The sequence below is a fragment of the Rhodamnia argentea genome, chromosome 2, assembly GCF_020921035.1.
Source record: "Rhodamnia argentea isolate NSW1041297 chromosome 2, ASM2092103v1, whole genome shotgun sequence".
Classification (NCBI taxonomy): Eukaryota; Viridiplantae; Streptophyta; class Magnoliopsida; order Myrtales; family Myrtaceae; genus Rhodamnia; species Rhodamnia argentea.
In genome coordinates, this window is record NC_063151.1 from 2,840,319 (window position 1) to 2,858,515 (window position 18,197).

At 40.1% G+C, this 18,197-nt stretch overlaps 2 protein-coding genes and 1 pseudogene across 2 annotated transcripts in view; all 3 read right to left on the reverse strand.

The window, feature by feature from the left end:
• The window catches only part of LOC115749870 (purine permease 3-like), a 25,957-nt gene extending 16,443 nt beyond the window's left edge, over nt 1-9,514 (reverse strand). The window contains exon 1 of the mRNA XM_030686877.2: nt 9,508-9,514. The gene's annotated coding sequence lies outside the window, so the exon portion shown is untranslated. The remainder of the gene's footprint in view (nt 1-9,507) is intronic.
• On the reverse strand, nt 6,432-11,085 carry LOC115749824 (annotated as a pseudogene).
• Nucleotides 6,432-18,197, reverse strand: part of LOC115749871 (purine permease 3-like) — a 33,445-nt gene continuing 21,679 nt past the window's right edge. The window contains exon 4 of the mRNA XM_048275117.1: nt 6,432-6,586. The gene's annotated coding sequence lies outside the window, so the exon portion shown is untranslated. The remainder of the gene's footprint in view (nt 6,587-18,197) is intronic.

The window sequence follows — 18,197 nt, forward strand, 5'->3', positions numbered from 1 at the left end:
TCCCTTTGAGATTGTTTCTAGTTAAGGTTTCTTCTGTTTACCCCCACAAAGGAAAAAGAAAGAAGACACCATAAAAGTGTTTGAGCTCGAGAGACGATCAGGCGCAGCGAGCGCTTGCGGAGAGGAAAGCAATGGTGGAGAAGCGCGCATTTGAAAAGTAAGTGTGGAGGAGATTAAGCAGTCGTTTTTCTTCCCTGTCCGTTCGCCTCTTGGAATGGGGCGGTTTGCTTGGTGGCGAATTAGAATCTTTTGCGGAATATCATAACACATTGCTCCACTAAATTGGAGTTTTCCCATAGGGGGAAAACTATAATTTTTATCTACGGCTCTTGTATCGTGATCGAACGTACGTGTCATGTCGTGGATAAAATGAGTAGAATGCATAAAGAGTCGGGAATGAGACTTACAGCTAATAGCTTAGCGGGCTGCTCTAAGACCCGAGGAGAAAATATTAGGTACAGCCGGGTGCCACCGCATTTTTACAGACGTTCATTCATTATGCGACACGTGTCCATCAGTGGCCCACTTGTCAAAAATTTTCTCTCTTCTTCGTTTCCCTCTCTCTTCCCTGTTTTCGTCTCTTCTTTTTGCCGGCCATGGACGACCCTCTCCCCGCCATGGCCACAGACCTCGAGCTCCACAGCCATGGCAGCCGCGAGCGCCATGGGCTCAAGCTTCGCGCCCAGGACAGAGAAGACGTCAGCAGCCATGGCAGCTGCGAGTCGTGGGCTTGAGCTTCGCGGCCGGGGATGGAGAAGACATCGGTCATGTATGAGCGTCTCACCGTCGACGTAGAATAGGGACTTGTCGTGGGGGCGGGGAATGATGCTGCTTCTTTGCTCTGCTCATCAGACGGAGCTTCGGCGGGAGGAGAGAGAGCAGAGGGGAGAGAGATGAGCAGAGAGAAGAGGTGGACCCCATCGAACAACTCAGCGTCACCGATGTCTTCCCCGTCCCTGGCCATGGCAGCCGCGAGCCTTGGGTTCGAGTTTCGCGGCCGGGGAACGGAGAAGACGGCCCCCGGCCGCCATGGCCATAGAGCTAGAGTTCTTCTTCTTCCTCGGAGCTTCGGCAGGAGGGGAGAGAGGGGGCGAAAGAGCGCAAAGGGGAGAGCTGAGCAGAGAGGAGGTGGATCCCACATTGAACACATGTCGAAAATAAATGGTCTTTTGGACCACGTCAGCTTTCCCAAGTCTGTACGCAATATTTTCTCAAGACCCGAGACGAATGCACTTTTAAGTCGCGATTCGATTTGTCAATCAATCAATTACGTTTTTTGTCGATCAATGTCATCCAATAGTTGATAGTTGATGATATACGGCAGAATATCGTATCGCCGAAGTGTCCCCTTCAATGCAAACTGAGCGCATTACCCGCTATATGAGCCCACAAAGAGTTGGTGCGTACGAGGATCAGGCTAGGTAGCACAAGTTGGACATTGCGGGCATTGGTGCCAAAAGGCATATATCATTATCAGCCACTAACAGTGCCCCACGATTGACAAGTCATGCTCACTAGGGTGACTAGTGGGGGGCAAAAACACCCTTTTTCGTAGTCACTTCTCACACCTTTTGCCTTTCGGATATGACCATAACATATTATGTTTATTATTTGATATTTATAACATATCAATGTAAATAAATATGAAAATAAACAAACGAAAACTGTAAGAATATCTCATAATTTATTGCCATATATGGTAAGAAAAAGAAAATATAACCATTCATCTTTGTGATTATGTAAAGTTTCGCCTCTCTCGCTATATTCGTTAAACTTCAACATGTAACACAAAGTTACGGAGGTTTGACTCTTTTTCTACTTTTCCTAGACTTTTGATGTGAACTGAAAAGCTAAGAAGGAGAAGAAGTTTCAACTCTCGCACTTTTTTCGTAGACTTTGGCCATGAATAAAAAAATTACAAAGTAGTCATGAAACTTCCATATGAACTGAAGATATAGATGAGAAGGAGATGGAGATGCGAATTTTTTTTAGAAAATTTCATTGTCCCTCATTCTTCGAGGATTAGAAAAATCATTTTCAAGTTTGAATATATTCACTTAAAATCTGGGTTCTTCTACTCCATTTTCACTTATTTTTTAATTATAAATCTCTTTTATCATTATTTTGGTTCTCTTCCAGCATTTATTAATAAATTTTTTATTAAATAATAAACTATACTATTATACTTAAAATATGTAATGATATTGATACTAGGATATGCATACATATATATATATATAAATGTATATGCATATATATATATATATATATGTGTGTGTGTGTATAGACACACACACATATAAACTATGTATTGTGAAGAAGTAAGAAATTAAATTATAAATAAGATTTATAATAGATAAAAATGAAAATTATTTTTTTTTATTTTGAGTTTTCTTTTTAACATTAAAATTCAAATATATTTTAATATAATAATTATTTTAATTTTATTATATAAGAAGTTTGTTATTTAGAAAAATAATTTTTATACCTTGAACAAAAGAAATCTTATCTACTTTTATCCTACCTCTTCCATGGGATAATTATATCCGGACTATATCCCTTTTATATCTACAGCATCCTATCATGAGCGAGAACCAAACATAGGATATGATATAATTTATCCTATCCTAATTTTTATCCCGATCGCCAAACGTAATCTTAGGGTTTTACTAAAGCAAAGGCCATTGACAAGAGAAGTGGTTGTCTTCGGATGTGGGACGTTAATCGATTTCCATGATGAAGTCGATCAAAATCGGGAACGACTTATACTAGCACGTAGTTCATTTACATATCTTCTCGATTTTAATTTAAAAGAATCTCGTAAGAGAAGTTGTGTTTTTTTGTTTGAAAGTGAGAGAAGTTGTTAAGTCGGCTTTATTTTGACATAGTCAAGAGCAAATTAACTCGACATTATAGGATAACTACCAAAATTTTTTTCCTAAGGCTGGGATCCCATAAGATAAGACATGAAATTTACAGATTTTGTTATATCCTATCTCGTTGTCTTTTGAATCGCAGTAATTAAGTCGTATAATTTTAATATCCTACCTAGCCCTTTATTATGTATGCACAACATACAAAGAAATCACAAATACACAATTGGGGATAAACTCCACCATGATTATCGTATTATCTAAATCTTAAACTGCATAAGAGCTTATTGTAGTATTCTAGAGTTACAAGTTCGACTATGACAAAAAATGTAAACAAGTCACAGCAAATGTCGAACTATTAAGAGAAAGAAAATATTGTCATTCACTTTCACGATTCCGAAAAAGATAGTGCTTCAACTCTCTCGCCTTGCTTTATTTATAAGTGCTCATTCTTTTCTCTATCTTTTTTTTTTTTTTCTATTTGTTCCCTCATTTCTTAATAAAATTTATTAAATAGTAAGCTATACTAATATACACGAAATATAAACACTAAGCAGTGTAAAGCTTCGTCATCTCATCATGGTAGCAAGTTTCCGACCGAAGTCAGATGATACATACAAGTTAACCATAGAAGACCCCAATTTTTGCAGCTCGCCTCACTTCCAGATTCTACATAACGAAGAAGAGCTGGGAAGCTATGATCTTAGGGTCACACCGGAAAAGCTCTTCGGCTTTCTGTCCATGTTAAGCTCGCTACATTGATTTTACTGATTTTGGACACATGGTGCATGAACCGCTTGATAACATCGTTATCAAAACCGGGAAATCTCGAAAGCCGAGGTCTTCACGGGCTTGAGAGCATGTGCCTTACGAAAGGAGCTATGGACAATTCCCATGCAGCTCTCGGGTTTAGCCGAGACAAGAGGCTCCCAGATCTGCCGAGTTAGTATGGAGAGGACTAGCCGTCGCGACAAGTCGTGTAGAAACTGCTCATTTGCAATGCTTGCCGCGCACTCTAACGGCTTTCGACATAAACCGAACCATAGAAGCGGCATGCTTGCTACTTGATCTCAAGATGTGCCGGAACTTAAAAACGTTTTAAGAGCTTGATAGAATTCGAGTACAAATTCAAGTGTAGTGCATGTTTTGCCCTAGCGGCTGTGAGGGAGAAAGGTAAATTTTGAAGTGTGTCACATGTAATGCTGAAGAGTTCAGTGTTCTCATTTTTGTGTGGCTTCATCGGTCAGTTTAGAGCCTTCGGCGTTAAGACAAAAGTAGATATGACGGAAGGAAAAGCTGCTGCTCTTATTAAGGGATCATCATATGACCATAGGCAGCCACTAATGATGAATTTCTTGGGGAAAAAAAAATGGGTCCATTCTGTGACTCCTTAAAGTTGAGCTTTTGACTTTCTTTACCAAAAAGGTATAGAGAAGCCTCTAAATTACAATCGTTCATATATGACCAACGCTCATTTGGTCATATATCGAAAACATACGGACCCGTGCTCTCGAGAATGACTTCAAGAGAACGTGGTCGGACGAATACACTAACCATAGCTCGTCGTGTAGTGTAGAGATGTCCAGTTCGCCGTGAAATCATCCTTACCCCGGGCTAAAATTATCAATGGAACAAGATTGCTACGTCTTACCTAGAAAGAGGGAGACAAAAGCATTAGAAATCTCAAAATTTATATTGAATCCTTAAGTTACAATCATAATCTTTTAGCTTGACGAGCGAGAACTTTAATATCTTATTTTCTGCTGCTTACTCTTTTCACGTGGCTATTTAATATTAGTAGAGGCTGCATATATATTGGTTGATGCTTGCTCGTGCAACATAGATGCATTTTGTGGATCAAGATTGACAGGATAATTACGTTAATTTTTCAAATTTTCTTATATACGGAGGAAATTTTATATCGATGTGATGTATGGTGAAAACGCATAAAAAATAGGATCATTTCCTGTTAGATGGTCTTTTACATTGAATGATTACTAGAGAACGCGACGACTCTGCCTGTGGCCTGGCTTATGAAACCGATTTACAAAATGAGCTAATAATTCAAAGCCTTTTTGCCTCTGGCTTATTTGTCCCAGTCACATGTCGGGCACACATATCTAGGAGTACGTCAAATTCGCCATGGACCATAGGACACGTGCATGCGAGAATCGAAACCCCCACTGGTTCCGACAATGCGACATAGTTTAAGGTACGACGTTCATAAATCGATATACCAAACAAAAGGTGGATGTGATTGCACGCTACACCCTTGATATCCTTTCACCGTATGATGAGAGAAACTGTTAGGTAGGCCGGCTGCTCCACGGGCCGACCTATTAACGGACGCCACGTGGAGTCCATGGGTCCCACTTTTGAGCCCTATGCATGTATAATAAAGGTTGTGATCTGCCTCCTGGTTCTGGAATCTACAGTGCGCACAAGCAATGGCTCAGTTCTCCCTTCACTTGCCTCCCGAGTGGTGTAACCAAGGACCTTGGAAACGCTACTGTATCTGCTACAGTTGGGACTCCAGGTCTATAATGTTGTCACAGATTCCATTCCTGCCCAGTTCGTTCGGTTTCCGGTTTCTTGCTTCTTCAGAGCTGAAGAACCCTTTCCCTGTAGTTTAAAAGCCTTTTGAGATACATATATAACCGAGGAAATTACGACGCGAAAGCTTCTTCGCAACATTAGTCACAGGGCTAACCAAATTCTCTTTTGTGATGACACTTGAAAAAAGAGCTGGGTATAAATTCAATCGCAAATTCAGGTGTGACGAATGTTTGCCCTTGCTGCTGCTGCGAGAGAAAGATGAATTTAAAGTTTGTTGCGAGTATTGCTATAGAGTTCGGTGTCATCATCCTCATGTGGCTTCAACAGGCTGATTAGATACCAATAGAGGAGCTACTAATCTATGAACTTACTCGTAGGAAGATACCATTATCTGTGGAACTTTTTGTGTTCTATTCAGTTTGAATTTTGTATTTTCTTTCTTGATAGTTTGGTTTGGTGGACAAAGTGCAGGCCTCTACGTGAAAGTGAACGTAGTTCATAGAACTAGTTTGGTTTATCTGAAAAAATTGATCTGTCTTCTTTGTCACCATCCTGCAAGATGATCTCCCTGCCCTTAATCGGTGTATAACAGGGACAGAAACCTTGAACTACAGTTAATTTTTCTGATAGAAAGTCGCCGGCAATGCGTCGTACATTGGATATTCTGATTGATTGTGTGAACTCATTTTTTGATCAGCTGCTTCAATCAATCTGGCGGTTCCATGTCATCGTCTCAATGAGCACAACTGTATTAGATGTGATGAGATTCTCTTAGGTAAATTCAGGCCATCCAGCTTCAATGAAAAGCGAGAAAATAAACAAGAGGGCGAACCGACAAAAAGGTAAAGAGAGTACATTGCAAAACTCCTAATCAAAACAGAGTCTCTCTGGAGTGCAGATCCAAATTTTGTGTTGAATGTATTGGACAATCAAATAAAATATATGCAGCAACACAACTTCTCAATTACAATTTGGCAATTTGCAATCGTGTTTTTTTTGGTAAACTCGCTCTTTTTCTTGAATGGCCTTTTGGGAGACAAGTATGCAATTGCAGGATGACAATGATCACCTCCCAAATAATGTAGAAGGCCCTCTTGTTACTTCCACACGAACACTCTCGGGGCCAGAATTAGGACAGACCTCAAAAGTAGGCTAAGCATAAGCCATGCCTTTTCTTTTTTTCCACTTCAGGGAAGGCCTTGTTGATGCATTTCCGGTCTCTGGAAGTCTAATCTTCTTCTTCTTCTGCTGCTACTGCTGCATTTCCTTTTTCCTTCTTGCCAACTTTGAATTCGCCATAGAAGTATGAAGCGAAGGCCCAGAGAGAGAGGGCGAGGGACACGCCTTTCTCTGCCTGGAACTTCTCCTGGTAGATTATGATGGCTAGGATCTCGGTGACCGGGAGAAGAAGGGCGATCACGATACCAGTGAATAGAGAGGAGGCATAAAAGATGATTCCTATGGCTCCTAAGAAAAAGAATTGCCAGATAATGGCGTTCCACACGAGCACCACGTAGTATCCGGCTTCTCCGAGCTCGTAGTTCCTTGCTTCTGTAGGAATGGCCTGCATTAACACGATGCCGGAGAAACCTTATGTCATTCTGATCATAGTTTTTTCCTTTTCTCCTTTCACTTTCAGTAGTCTATTAGCTATAGAACTTCAATCGAATGAGACTAAAGAATTGTCATTGTCTTACCATCCAAACATCATCCGCTCCAGCAGATTCAAAAGATAATTGTGGGATAGTTCTATCAGAGCAATCAACCATAACTACCCATCTTGGCAGGAGACTGGCAAAAACCAAGATTAAGAAAACTTTTTGGTTTGAGTAATTCGATTTCTAATATAATATGGTACAGAGAGAAGAGATCAAGGCCATTCCAATTCGTGGGTACCACAAGAAATCAACTTTACACGACCAATAATTGTAATGAAACCTAACCCATGGGGATGGGTCCAGGTCGAGAGAGAGAACCTGGAATTCCTTGTCGACCAGCATGCCCACGGTGCAGAAAGCGGTGGCGAAGAAGCACATCACCAGCTGAATCTCCAGGACCAGCGAGTACGTCACCACCTGCTTGGCCTTCTTGTACGTCAGCTCCACCAGCGGCAGCACGAATCCGTACGGCGCCGCCGCCCCAAGCGTCATGAAGAACCCCGCGTAGAACTCCCCGTCCGACTACCCCGCTGGCCGGTCGCTGCTCGTGTTCATCGCCAGCACCCCCGCCCCCATCGTCAGCAGGTATATCGAGTTGATCGAGTAGGGCGTGAACTGCTGCCTCACCAGGAGGAACGCGAACAAGGCGGTGAAGGCCAGCTGCTTGGCGATGAGCAGGGCCGACGTGGAGACGGGGAGCCGCGCCATGCCGTACGCGTAGAGGTAGTCGTCGAGGCCCGTGAGGACCCCGACGACAGTGGAGGCGGCGAAGAGGAAGGGGTCCATGAGGACGAGGCGGGCGGAGCGGCGGCGGGAGTAGGCCGCCGCGAGGGGGAGGAAGATGACGGGCCAGCCGCCGGTCTCGAGGCCGCTGGAGAGCCAGACGAGGGAGCCGCCACGGAGGAAGTAGAGGCGCATGAGGAGCGGGCCGCCGCACATGCCGAGGGAGAGCATGGCGCAGTTGAGGGCGAGGAGGAGGAGGAGGCGCTTTGGGGCTTTGGCCTGGGGGGGTTCCGTGGCATCCCCCACGGCTAGAGAGTGCCATTTGGGCCCGTGGGCCCGGAACCGGCCCGTTGACCGGGCCCACGGTTCCAACCCGGAACCGGAACCGTGGGAACCGTGAAGGAGAAAAAAAAAAAAAAAAAAGGCGGGGCCCGGCCCCCCCTACCCCCCTCTCTTTGGGCCGTTGCAAAAAAAAAAGAATTAAAATTAATTCTTGCCTATAAATACATATGTTCCCCCTTTCATTTTTGTCACAAATTCTCTGAACAATCTCTCGAATTTTCTCCGAAATCCTCTCAAATCGCTCAAATTCTCCCAATTCTCTCAATCCCGACTCAATTCTCTCAATCGGATTTCCGATCAATTCTCTCAAAAATGGCAAGTGGAAGCGTAAATGCCGACAAGGGCAAGATGACTATGGGAGATTCCGAGTATCCCATTCCCGAATATGATCCTCGTGAGTATGCAAGTTGGGAAGACGACGACGATAATATCAACTATGTCCCGATTCCGAACGTCGAGCACATCCCAACACAAGAAAGTCTTCATCCTCCCACCGATGTCGAAGAAGTGTCAACGGCAAATCTGCCGGAACGGAAGGGCCGAGATAATACATCCGACTTGTGGCTACACTTCGACAAGGTACGTGATGAAGGCGAAGGTAAGTATAATATAAAATGTAAATATTGTTCGTAAACATATAAATTTACGAAAGGAGACGGCTACGGAACATTCCGTCGGCATTTGACGAAAAAACATCCAACGCAAGCGGGGATCGACAATACGCAACAACAAATTTCCGGGTACGCCACTCTTAATCCTCATCCTATATTTCGTTTCACTGAAGCACTTTATAAACAAACATTAGGTGAATATGTTGCCCTTGATCATGCTCCGTTTAATACTGGTGAAAATTTTAATATGAAATATTTGATAAATACTGCGTTGGTTCCCCAAGCGCCAACTATTCCAAAAAATACTCTTAGACGCGAAGTTTTTCATCTTTATAAAAAAGGGAAAAAATCTTTAGCAAAATTTTTTGCGGAATTCAATGGACGTGTGCATAGAGGTAGCGATATTTGGAGTGATCCTTGGCAAATTTATTCTTATATGGGTGTCACGTGTCATTGGATAGGTGACGATTGGAGGATTCAAAAAAGACTTATTGCATTCCGAGTTTTTGATGAAAGACATTCGGCTCATAATATTTATAGAATAATTAGGTAAGTTTTAAAAGAATATAATTTAATAAATAAAGTATTTTCAATTGGTTTTAATAATGCCGCCGCAAATACCACTTCTATTCCCAAATTAGAAAATATTTGCAAACCCACTTTTAGCGGACAATTTTTTCACATTAGATGTGCTTGTCATGTTTTAAATTTATGTATACAAGATGGTTTACGAACTCTTGACACTTCTCTCGCCCCAATAAAGAGTGCAATTAAATTTTTATGGAGTCGTCCCCATTTTATGAAATCATGGGGAAAATTTTGTAAACAAAATGGGAGAATGGCAAGAAGATTTCCAAAAGATATTCCGACTCGTTGGAATTCTATGTACAAGTTGCTTCGGCAAACTTTTGAATATAAAGATTTATTATGTATGTTTATTTCACAAAATATTCCCGAAATTACTTTACTTCCTCAACATTGGGACGTTTGCAAGAAAATTTTAGATATTTTGAAAATTTTTAATGATGCTACTAAGACTTTATCTGGTATTTATTATCCTACTACGCATTTATTTTTAATAGAGTGTGTTAATATTGGTAGTGTTTTTAGTGAATATGAAAATGATACCGAATTAGGTTTAACTATTTTAGTAATGCGAGAAAAATGGTTGCATTATTATTTGCAAATTCCTCTTTTCTATTTAGTTGGTATTGTTTTTTATCCACGTATTAAATTAGACGGTTTACAAGATTATTTGAATATGTATTATCATGATTGTTTACATTTGGAAGATTCAATAGATATTTCAAATATACTATGAGATGTTAAATAATCTATAGTAGCATTATATGGAGAATTTTGTAGTAGATATGGTTTAAGTGATTCCGGATCTTTATAATCTACCGCCTCACGTAGCGAAGGTGGTAGTTCACTTAGTAGAGGGTATAATATGCTTAAGAGTAGGCAAAAAAAATAAAAAGGGGCAACATGTAGTATTTCTGAATTAGAAAAATATTTAACCACTCAATTTGAGTTTCGTGATGCGGAACATAGTACAGATTTCGAAATCCTGAAGTGGTGGAAGAGTCACCAAATCGATTATCCAGTTCTCGCCCTCATCGCTCGTCGGATATTAGCAACTCCTTCTTCAACGGTTGCAGTTGAACAAACATTTAGTGCTGGAGGATTAATTTTGGACTCTCGCCGTTCAAGATTAAGCCCGGACTACGTGGAAGCTCAAGCTTGTGTCGGCGATTGGACGAGGGCGAAATATTGACACCAAGAGTTAGATCGTGAACACGAATTTTTTAGCGATGATGTTGGAGATACCACCACCACGGATACCACAATGGGTAGCGTCGATTGACGATGAGATAAGTTGGGGTTCTCAAAGGTAAAAGAACTACATGAGCTTTGATTCTTCTATCCCCAAAAAGATATGTAGGCGCTTAATGAGAATTCATTAAGTTCAAGCCCATTCCTCCTCTTTTTTTTTTTTTCCTCATATTTTATTACAATGTACAATTTAATTGTATTTTATAATTTATAATTTATTATGTTTATTTTATTATTTATTATTTTAAAAATTAATATTAAAAAAGGAATCGGGATGAATCGCCGGTTCCGAACCGGAAGCGGCCAGGAACCGGAAGTATACACGGCCGGTTCCCGAACCGGAACCGGCAGTTCCACCGAACCGGCTGTGTATACCCACGGCCATGACCAAGCTCAAGCTCTCGCTCTCGCTCTCGATCTCCCTCATCCCTCGGGATCGTTCAAATCATCCTCAAAGAGAGCGTTGGCAATTTGTCTCTAATCAATAGTTCAAAAAGTTTGGTGAATAAATCGTCGAAGCTATTCATAATTATTTTCACTTCGTATCCTAAAAAATCTGAAAGTCAAAGCTTTCGAATCATTTTAATTTATTGACATTTATTTTCATTTTATATTTAAGTGCAAATTAAGTAGACAAAACGTCTACGAATTGTTAATTAGAGCATCCATGTAACATGGTCATTTCCCATGTGCCTGAACCTGATTTTAATTAGGAGAATTCTTTTCTTTTTTTGTTTGGGTCAGATAATTAGGAGAATCCAGATGGTTGCTTTTATTATGATTTTTTTTTTTGGGTGCATATAGAAACAAGGGAATAAGGCTGCTGGAGATGCGGCGGATCAAAACCAAATCCCCAGAGAAATGGGGCTTTTTTCCAAATCAAGTTAAAAAATAATAATAATTACCAAATCAAGTGTAAAAAAAATTTATTTGCCAAATCAGGTGCCGCTCGGCGATCTTGATGCCGAACGGTCCCTCACTTGGCGGTCACACCGCCGAGCGGGCCACAAAAGCAAAAAACATTGCCCGCTCGGCAGTCTTATTGTCGAGCTAACGGAGCGCATATTTTTTTTAAAAATTTTTTATTCCCTTTCTTTGTTTTAAATTTTTTTTGATGATTTTATTTTTTAATCATTTTTTAATTTATTTTTCTTATTTTCTTTTAATCTTTTTTTATCATTCAATTTGTTCTCTGGAATGGACAAAATATTAATGAAATTCCTATATAATACAATGATTTGCGTTAACGAGCGAGCGAATGAACGATCGAGGCCGCAGAGCGAATGCTTGCTCGTTCGCTCGCTCGCTCCGGGGGGTCGAGGGTCGCTCGTTCGTTCACTCCGCGGCCTCGATCATTCGTTCGCTTGCTCCGCGAGGTCGAGGCTCGCTCTTTCGTTCGCTCCGCGGCCTCGATCGGTCACTTGCTCATCCTCAATTTGTAATTCGTGGCGAACTTTCTCCATCAAAAACCTTTCGGATTCAGTTGGAAGGAAAGATCCCACAAGAAATCCATTTGCAACTCATCCTCATCATCCGACATGGTCGCGCCGGTTCCTTCGCCCAAACTCATTCCTGTAAATAATTCCAATTTACGGAAAGATGCATTCCTAAGTGAGTCCACTCTATTGAACATTAGGCATGGCAAGGAAACCACGACACGCAACGTAAACATGTGCGTTAAATTCATAAACATGGTGCATACGCTCTATTCTGATAGTCCCTTTCCTCACCCTATAATGAGACCAGGATATCTTGGTTTACTCCGACATGGAATGTAAACATGAGCGAGCGAACGAATGAACGAGCGAGCGAGTGAGCCTCAACCTTGCGAAGTGAGCGAATGAATGATCGAGGCTGTGGAGCGAACGAACGAGCAAGTGAACGAACGATCGAGGCTATGGAGAGAACGAGCGAGCGAGCCTCGACCCCGCGGACCGAGTGAGCGAACGAGTGAGCGTTCGCTCTGCGGCCTCGATCGTTCATTCACTCACTCGTTAACACGGAACATTGTATTATATAGGAATGTCATTAATATTTTGTCCATTCCAAAGAACAAATTGAATAACAAAAAAATGATTAAAATAAAATAAGAAAAAAGAAATTAAAAAATGATTAAAAAATAAAACAATAAAAAAAAATTTAAAAAAAGAAAATGTTGGGTGCTTGCTCGGCAGTCATACTGCCGAGCAAGCATAATTTTTTTTAAAAAAAGTTATGCGCTCCTCCCGCTCGGCAATTAGACTGCTGAGCGGGAACAAAAATTTAAAAAAAAATTATTCACTCCGTCGGCTCGGCAATCAGATCGCCGAGCGGGGAATTTTTTTGCTTTTTTGGCCCGCTTGGCGGTGTAACTGCCGAGTGAGGGACCGCTCGGCACCAAGATCGCCGAGCGGCACCTGATTTGGTAAATAAAATTTTTTTACACTTGATTTGGTAATTATTATTTTTTTTTTAACTTGATTTGGAAAAAAGCCCAGAGAAATGTGGGAGAAAGGGAAGTCGTGCTTCGGGTTGGGGGGGAACATTTGGATTTATTGGCGAGCTAGAAAGAAAGAGAGATTCCTGGGAAGGGGAGCTTTGACTTGCTTTAGCAAAACCTACGGAGAAGCCTCTGTTTTCATTAAGCCGCATCGGAAGCGGAAAGTGTGGTAGGCTCCGTCTCCTTTCGCAAAGTACAATAATTCAAAAGAAGTTTTTCTAAAGATAGTCCATTGAAGTAAATTAGACAAAAATTTCATGCACTCGTTTTGACAAGTGATACACGTGATCCTTTTTAGGAGAATGCCTTTCGAATTATTCATTTTTTTACGAAATAAAAGGAGACGCAAAGTGGAGTTCCCCCTTTTTTTTTTGGGTCGAAGAGTTTCCCTTCCTTCAACCGGACAAACGTTCTCTCTCGAACACAGTGATACTCGTGTCGAAGAATTTCTCATTCACCATATTAGGAAAAATTGTCCAAAAAGTCCTAAACCTATTGTATTTTTGCCAAATCATTCCTAAAACTTTTAGGCTTATATATTTAGTCTTGAACATTTTCACTTTTTGTCAATTGAGTTCATCTAATCAATTTTGGGCTGAAATCGCCGACATGAATATCGACTGTCCTACGTGGCATGATCGACGCTAATGCAAATAATTGTTAATAATATATTAACATAGTTTCTAATTTTTATTATTATTATTTTTTTCCTTTTCCCTTTGTTTCTTTTTTTAAATTTTTTGGATTTTTTTTCCCCTCAATGATCGGTGTGGGTCGCCGGTTGTTGGGCAAGGGTCACCCGACCTCGCCCAAATCTGGGGGAGGCCATCGCGGCCACATGTGAGGGTCACGGCCCTTGGCCAGCCTTACCTAGATCTAAGTGAGGCCAACCTCATTGGCTGTGGGTGAGGCAACCTTGCCTAGCCGAGTGAAGGCCCAAACTAGGGGTGAGCAAAAAAATTGAGATCCACTCGAATCGAACCGAACCGAACCGATTCGTTTTTGGGTGATTTTCACCGGGTACTGGTCTGGTTCTTGATTACAATTTGATGGAACCAGCAAGAACCCATCCGGTTCTCGTTTTTAGGTGAGAACCGCTCATCCGGACCAATCGACCGAACCTATTTATAGAGTATATATGTGGCAGGGGAAGCTTCATAACTGCACACTTTGATTTATAACTGACTATTCTTTTCATTTTAGTGATATATTTGACTCATTCATTCACAACAAAAAGCAGCCAGAGTCTTCCATTTCCAGGAATGGTCGGGGAAGGCTATGACCCTTGTAATACAGACTCTGTTTTGCTTTTTTGCTTGGTAGAAACAGAGGAAGGGAAGTACAGCAAGAGTCCTCTTTTTCCAAGGAGAAGTTGAGGGAGAGGAGACCCAACATTAATTCTTTTTTATTAACCTGAAAATCTGTTAAGGCTCGCATAAACTGCATCCAATCCTAAGTTGTTTGTGAGAGTTTTTTTTTTGGTCGAATGTTGTTTGTGAGAGTTGACGGGTCCCTTTTTGTTGATAAAGTATTGATATCGTTAATAATTTGGGTAAAATTTTTCAAGTAATGCAGTGATCATTACTCGATAGGAGTGATTTCACGGACCCATTCAGTGGTTCGGTTCTCGGGTGGGTTCATGAAACGCGTGGGTGATTCATGCTTCCTATTTTGCAGAACTAGTTCCTAGCGGGTGGTCCTCGATTCTAAGATGGGAACCACTCGTCCCAAAATCGATCACCTCTAAACCCAAACTGGCCATTGAGAAAAAGAACCCATAAATTAAAGAATAAAGGAAAAAATAAAAAATAAATAAAATATTAAAATATTTACTAAGGAATAGTCAAAATTAGTGGATGGACTCAATTGACAAAAAGTGAAAATATTTAAGACTAAATCGATAAGCTTAAATGTTTTAGGACTGAATTGGTAAAAATATAATAGATTTAGGATTTTTCGGATAATTCCCCTGTCGAGTTATTACAATCTCTTTTTGAGTAAATGACTAATGGTCATTGACTGTGGTTGTCTTCTCGTCCCATGTGCACCAGGTGATTATCGGAAACACATGGATCTACGAGCTAAAGATGGTATCAAGAGAATACGCAAATGTGACGGTTTGGATTCGGATCTTGATTATGGAGAATGGACATGCTTATCAAGTTTTGTCGAGATTGGAAACAGTTGATTTTAGTCGATTCCTTGACATGGTAGTTGAGCTCGCTGAAAACTCATTATTGTCCTAGGCTAAAAACATCCGTGGAACGAGATTGCATCATCTTATCTTAAAAAAAAAGAAAAGATAATAGCATTATAAATCTTAAAACTTGTATCGAATTTTAAGTCAATTTTAACCTTTTTTTTATGGGCTTGCTATTAAGCACTAATCCTAAAACTTTTAAACTGCATACCATCCAGACGCGGTCTAGATCTGTACATCTCATTAGACGAATTAAACTTGAATGTCGTATTTTCTGTTGCTTTCTCTTTTCCACGTGGCTACTTAACATGAGTGGAGACTGCATTTTCCCTTGTTGATGCGCTTTCTCCTTTCCACGTGGCTCTTTATGGAGAACCCATTCCCTGTAGTTTTAAAGCCGTTTCAGAAACATGTAACCAAGAAAAATCACAAGGAGAAAGCTGCTTTGCATCCTTAGGTTCAGGGGTAGCTGTCGCGACCTAAAATTCGGATTGAATTCCAGGTTAATGGATTACTAAATTAATTAAATTAATTAATTAACCTAGTCCAAGCTCTACCAATTCGCAACTTAGGTTCACATGATTTCAATCAAGGAATTTTTGATTTTTTGGAGCCCCCACTAATCTTTTTCGGAAGGTAGATTAGATACCTAAATAAAGTATGAGAGAATACTTTATTTTCTGCTAACTAGAGATTTAGGTTCGGGGACTTAATTATGTTAATTTTTCAATTAACACCCTTTCGGTACCATTCTTGTGAAGATTCTCTTGATTGGCAAATCTAATTGATTTCAATAAATGAATTTAGGCGCAATTTATCTTTTCGGATTTTCTTGATTAGATGAATGCTATGCAACTATATGAAATGAGTAGTGATGATATTGAGAAAATGTATTTTGATGCATATAAAGGAAAGTGAATTCTAACTGCATGATGTGCAACATGGAAACTAACCTATATGACATGCAAGATGATTTATTTATGTCATGTGGTATAGTAAAAAAAAAAATGCATGAATGACTTTTGGAAAAATTGAATTTGATGGAACGTGAACGTGAACTTCAAACTACATGGCATGCAATATGGATTATATTGACGACATGAAAATGCATGAATGACATATAATAATGCATGACGAATTAGACTATGTGAAATGCACATGGAATGTCATAACCTTTTAATGAATTTTCGGATTTATGATTTTTGGTCCAACAATTAACACAAATTAATTAGTCAAAATCCAATTTATATTAAGAGTCATCTTAAGATATAATTTCCGAAATAATTCATTTAAGGTCAAGATATGATGATTTTTTTTAATGATTTTTATGATTTTATTTACTGAAAAAATGAATCAAATAAGAATATAATAAACCTTGAGCATAATACACCTATAATCCGAATTTTTCCGATGAATTCGCCTCGTACCCGGGAGGTGGGGTCGGAAGGTAGTTTATTCACGTCGTACCCCGGGGGTGGGTCAAATAGTGAATTTATATATTATGAAATTTGTCGATCCGGTCCCAAAGTTATGGGATAGGTTAGACAAATCCATCTGCGGATGACGTCGTACTTCGGGGGTAAAGTTAGATAGTCATCCACAATGCACATATTCGGAGGGACAAGGCACAAGGGAGCATGTATTATACTCAAGGTAAATTATAAAAATATTTTAATTAGACTAAGGTATATATAAAAAAAATTAATTTCTCGGCCAACTATGGATAGGTGCCGAAATTTTAAAGGGGATAGGCCCCTATCCGCAAAGGATTCACATATCTTTTAAACTTAGAATATTATCTCTTGAGAAAGGATTTTTTAGATAACTATCTAAACCTAAAAGATATGATCAGAATTTTTAAGGGCTTCAATTCACCACAAGATAATCTTGAACATTCCAAAAGATGTGCACAATATCTTTAAGATGCGATCGGGATTCAGATTATCTTAAATTCAAATCAAATATCCAGAAATATGCTCATGAATTCAAAATATGTTTCAGATATACATGACATCACTAAGATATAATCAGGACTCAAATTATATTCAAATTGAACCACAAGATGTGTCCAAAAATATGCCAATATATCCCAAAGTCGAATTCAACGATTCACAAGATAACTTCCGATTATGATCTTTTAAACTAGGTAATAATTTCATTATATCCGGAAATTTCATTCATCTAAACATTCAAATGATACAATTAATTTTCAGAATATCTTGAGATAGAGATGTTACCTAATTCAAGCTTGAACCGAAAAAAATTGACGAACGAGCAAGACAACTTGGACCGATCGGTGAGATTCACGCACACCTAGAGTTCTGTCAAGGCTCGCCTTGCCGGCCGAATTTTAGGGTTAATTCCCTCAAAGGAAAGTGTCCAAACAGCAAGCTCTCGCGCGAAGAAAGATGTGGAGAACAACCACCAATAGTCCCAGAAAATTCTGCACTTTGAACGACGGTTGGAAACTGGAACATGCAGCAACGACTATTCTCCCCGGTCAGTAGCGAAGGTCAGTCCTTAATCAGCAGTTGAATTAGACCGATAAGTGGCACTAATGAGAACAGGAGGTGGCACCTAACAGTGTGAACAACTGTGTCTGGACTGAACTTCAAAGGCTAGGACGATCGGCAACAAGGACGGCGTCGGTCTTTGTTCTCTCGTACGTGAATCCCTCAAGTGTACGTGCAGAAAATTTCTTTGCTAGCCTCCAGAGAACGTACCCTCTCTCAATGTGCCGTATGTGAAGATTAAGTGCCCCCCTTCTTGTGAAACCTAAGTGCTCTATTTATAGCCCACGTTAGGTTTCTTATTCATCAATCCTAATGCTTGTGGGCTTATAGGCTTGACTCCTTGAACAAATGTTATGAATTAAATTGAAAGCCTTTTTCCATGGGCTAACACTCAGCTCAATTAAAG